This window comes from Mandrillus leucophaeus, unplaced genomic scaffold (genome assembly GCF_000951045.1).
Source record: "Mandrillus leucophaeus isolate KB7577 unplaced genomic scaffold, Mleu.le_1.0 Scaffold21, whole genome shotgun sequence".
In the NCBI taxonomy this organism is placed as follows: domain Eukaryota; kingdom Metazoa; phylum Chordata; class Mammalia; order Primates; family Cercopithecidae; genus Mandrillus; species Mandrillus leucophaeus.
The window spans coordinates 2,272,203-2,277,305 of NW_012102143.1; the positions used below are offsets into that span (position 1 = coordinate 2,272,203).

The following is a 5,103-nucleotide window of genomic DNA, read 5'->3' on the forward strand; positions in this document are numbered from 1 at the left end:
CTGATGGCAGCCACTGGCTCAGCATGCGGGAGGCCGTGCGGGAGCTCCATGCCAGAGGCCACCAGGCGGTGGTCCTCAGCCCGGAGGTGAATATGCACATCAAAGAAGAGAACTTTTTCACCCTGACAACCTATGCCATTTCATGGACCCAGGACGAATATGATCACCTTTTGCTGGGCCACACTCAATCGTTCTTCGAAACAGAACATCTTCTGATGAGATTTTCTAGAAGTATGGCAGTTATGAACAATATGTCTTTGATCATACATAGGTCTTGTGTGGAGCTACTGCATAATGAGGCCCTGATCAGGCACCTGAATGCTACTTCCTTTGATGTGGTCTTAACAGACCCCTTTTACCTCTGCGGGGCGGTGCTGGCTAAGTATCTGTCGATTCCTGCTGTGTTTTTTTTGAGGAACGTTCCATGTGACTTAGACTTTAAGGGCACACAGTGTCCAAATCCTTACTCCTATATTCCTAAGTTCCTAACGACCAATTCAGACCACATGACATTCCTGCAAAGGGTCAAGAACATGCTCTATCCTCTGGCCCTGTCCTACATTTGCGATACTGTTTCTGCTCCTTATGCAAGCCTTGCCTCTGAGCTTTTTCAGAGAGAGGTGTCAGTGGTGGATCTTCTCAGTCATGCATCCGTGTGGCTGTTCCGATCGGACTTTGTGATGGACTACCCCAGGCCGATCATGCCCAACATGGTCTTCATTGGAGGCATCAACTGTGCCAACAGGAAGCCACTATCTCGGGTCTGTATGGTGCCTTCATCCAATCAATGTTCCAAGCAAAATACTTTTTAAAAAATATATTTACTTACGAGCATCTTCATATCTAGTTATCTTTCCAAAGATTTCATTTCTGCTTCTCATTGTTGTAATAGTCTTCAGTGAGATAAAGTTGTAAAGGATCAGTGGTAGTGCAGTTCAGGCAGTTCAATGGCCACGGAGAGGAAGGAGAGGCAGGGACGAGGATCTGTCAAAGAATGGTCAAGGAGTGATGTGACTCACAGAGACTGCTCATTTGTAAAGGCGCCGTCTTCATGGTTGTGGATGTGTCTCATCTGGGCAGGAGCAGGGACACTACATTGAGAACTAATCCATCCAAATCTTGCTGCAAGGTTTTCAGTAGAAAGGATGAAGGAATAGCAGTTTATAATTGTTGACGTGATAATTTTTAGTGGTCCCATCTTGCAAAAGACAGAGAGGTGTCCACAGGAGACCTAAGCAGTCAGAGGAAGTAGAAGTTTCAAACAGGTTGACTCAGTTCAGTGGAATTGGGTCAATGTAGGTGCAATGGATGTCTGTGATCAGAGAATGAAACACAGAGTTCAGTTTCCAGAGAGGGAATTTTGGATTATAATAGGAGAATGTTTCTTGTGAAGACGCTACTTAAAAAAAGTTCTTAATAGGTTAACTTCATGGTCTAATACAGAATTGCCCAATAGAAATATCATGTCAACCACATACGTAATTTAAACTTTTCTAGTGGGCATGTTAGAAACCAGAAAAAAAGAAGCCACCGAAATTAATTTGTATAATGCATTTTATTTAACCAGATGTATCCCAAATATTATCCTTTCAACATGTGTTCAATATAAAATTAATATTTAATATAGTTTTTTTGTTGTTAAGTCTTCAAAATCTAGCATATATTTGCCACTTACAGCATATCTCCATTTGGAATAGCCACATTTCAAGTGCTCAATAGTCATATGTAGTTAGTGACCACAATATGATCAATGTTTATAAATGTTCCATGGACAAAACTAAAATTCTGTCTTTTCAATTTTTCTATCTTTTTTTTTTTTCTTTTGAGATGGGGTCCCACTCTGTCACCCAATCTGGAGTGCAGTGGTGGAATCTCAGCTCATTGCAATCTCTACCTCCCAGGTTCAACCGATTCTTCTGCCTCAGCTTCCCAAGTAGCTGGAACTACAGGTGCATGGCACCACGTCCAGCTAATTTTTTGTGTGTGTGTGTATTTTTTATGGAGATGGAGTTTCATCATGTTGGCCAGGCTGATCTCGAATGCCTGATCTCAAGTGATTCACTCACCTCGACCTCCCAAAGTGCTGGGATTACAGGCATCAGCCACCACACCTCGGCAATTTTTCTATCTTTTAAAAGACCCTCTACTGAATCTGCCCAATTCTGTGAAGGAGGTCTTAAAAAAAATCCCCATATATAACAAATTCTACTCAAGTTACAGTTTGGTTCTTAAATAGTTTTTGCTTTATACATAGTGATTAGATTGGTGAATATAGGTTTGAGACTTGTATTTTCTTCACATAGTTTGCTGTTATCATTAAATAATAATCCTCAAAATACATTTTATCTGATATCAGTATTGCTACTCCTATGTTATTTTTTGAATTCCCCATCTCTTTTAATTTGAAAATAATTTGTGTGCAAGTGGGTGGCTCACTCCTGTGATTTCCACCCTTTAGGAGACCGAGGAGGATTGTTTGAGCCCAGGAGTCTGACAGCAGCCTGGGCAACATGCTGAGACTCCATCTCTACAAAAAAATAAAAAAATTATCCAGTTGTGTTGGCGCACACTTGTGGTCCCAGCTACTCGGGAGGCCGAGGCAGGAGGATCACTTGATCCCAGGAAGTGGAGGCTGTAGGAGGTGAAGGTATGCCATGTTCACTCCACCTCACTCCAGCCTGGGTGACAGAGCGAGGCCCCATCTCAAAAAAAAAATAAAAATTTATTTGGAATGTGAAAATCTTGTTTTAAAGTTTAGAAAACATTTTTTTTAATTCCAATATGAAAAGCTGGGTGCAGTGGCATGTGCCTGTGGTCCCAGCTACTTGGGAGGCTCAGGTGAGAGGATCATTGAGCTCAGGAGTTTCAGCTCCTGTGGTTTGTTGATTGACTGATTGATTGAAAACACAAGAAAACCCAAAATGACTTTAATCTGATAGTTTCTTTTGATGTCAGCATTCTGATTCTGTCCATAATTGTGTTCTTTCCATTGAGTGTAAGCTCAATCCTTTAACAGAAATTTCCTTTTTCCTTCTTAATTTTGAAATTCCATGGCACTTTTCCATTTCCATGGAGACGCAGTGCAGCATCCTCAAGTCTCCAATTCTTACATCTATCTCTTTCACTTGTAAGAGCCCTTGTGATTATATTGTCCCACCCAGACATGCAGGATAATCTCCCCATGTCAAAACCCTTAATTAAATCACATCTGTAAAGTTTCTTCCACCTGTAATGGAACATATTCCCAGGTTTGAGCAACTACAGTGTAGATACTTTTGCGGGGCTGTGATTCTGCCTACCGCAGACACTAAGCTTAAAGTGAAACCCACATCTTATCCAAAGCTTGGAAGTTTTCCTCTATTTGGCCATTTAAATTTAGTTGTTGTTCCTGTCCTCCATAGTCTTCTATTCTCCAGGCTTCAGAGCTATCAGCTTACCATTCAATTATCTCCTTTTCTCCTTATCTTCCTTTTTTTTTATTTTTAAAAACCAATACTTTCGAAGAGCAAAAATTTTAGAATTTGATGAGGTTTATTCTAGTGAAGTTTTTATCGTTTGTACTTTTTGTACCCTAAGGATGCTTTGTCTACCTCGAGATAGAGTTTTTACGTTCTCTTAAAAACATTAAAGGATTCCAGTTTGTATGTTTAGCTCTGTGAGATTGGCAGAGGGGAACTGGATCACTCAGGTCAGGTTTTCGGGATGCCTTTTTCTGTCTCTGGACTTTGCTGGGGTGACCTCACTGACACCCATGGCTTCAACTACCACATATGCTGATGGCTCCAAGTCTATCTGTGCAGCCCAGACCCCTCTTCATCTCCAGACCCTGGAAGCTGATGCCTTGGGCAGCTCCTCCTATTTCCCAGGCACCAGGAATGTGAGCTTCTCCCTCCCCACAGTGCTCCTCTCCTCAGAGTCCCCATGTCTCTGAAGGCACCACCATCTTCCAAGATACGTGGGCCTCCCCAGGGTCTAGGAGTGCCAGACATGTAACTAGAAATGAGATGGCATCACTGTCTAAATAAAACACCACTAGATGGAGATAGAACAGGGGAGCCCCTTGAATGTGGCAAGAGCACCCTCCCAGACACGTTCCACCCTCATCCTGGGCTCATCAGAAGGGTGCTTAGGAGGCACACAGTTTTAAGGGGGTTGGAGGAATAGTTCAGAGGCTGAGATGTTGCACCCACAGCTGAGAATCCCTTTCTAGTGCTCTGTGTCCTCACAAATCCCCAGAAATCATCCTCCCCTGGAGAGTTCCCAAAGCCCTTACAGACCAGCCTTGTCTGTGCTGTCCTGCCTGTGCCCCCTGGTGGACACCTCCATTCACTGCCTGTCCCGTGGATTCTGTCCAAAGGTGGAATCTGTTATCAATGTGGATTTCTAATGGGGGTAACTTCCTTTCTAAGGGAAGCCTCAGCCCCACCAGCAATGGCAGACACAGCCAGGTATGTAGACATAGAGGAAGTGAGACAGAAAGTGTGGCCAGCCAAGAGAGCCTGCCCATATCATCCTGCAGTGACCAGGACAAGGAGGCCTCAGCAATCTTGCCAAGCAGATGTAGGAGTGACTTTCTCAAGCCTCATGGGCTTGAGACTGTTGTGAGTGCTCAGGGTCTCTCCCTTAAAAAGGCACACATTTAATTCTCTGTCTTGAAATGTGAACTAGGACCCCCACAAATTATGCAGCCCCCACAAATTATTCTGTTCTGAAGGAACCATTCTTATCAGAAATTGGTGCTGGATTGACTTGGAGAAAAGCCTGACCACAACCTTCAGGATGAAATAAAGGCCTGGGTGAATGGACACTTGAGTAAGCAGACTTGCGGAAGATTGGGGCCTTCGGCATTCAGAAGAGGAATGCAGACTGTGCAAGATCTGAGGCCAGGATCCAGCCTCCCAGGTTCAGGGAGCTCCCTGGGTCCTTTCTAAAGTTGTCTTGCTCATGGGTGCTTTAGACAGCAGCACCTTTATTTCATGGGCTAGATGGAGAATTCTCAACAGAGCCTTTGCAAGAATCTGATCATCACATCTTGAGCTCAGCCTCCCTGTAGCTTTTTTTTATGGTGACAGCCACTTCATAGAGAGTCCTCTGTGATCCTTA

General features: G+C 43.5%; 1 protein-coding gene and 1 pseudogene across 7 annotated transcripts in view; both read left to right on the top strand.

Moving 5' to 3' along the window:
* Positions 1–5,103, top strand: part of LOC105539813 (UDP-glucuronosyltransferase 1-8) — a 175,354-nt gene that overhangs the window by 94,429 nt on the left and 75,822 nt on the right. The gene's annotated exons all lie outside the window — the stretch shown is intronic.
* Positions 3–812, top strand: LOC105539850 (annotated as a pseudogene).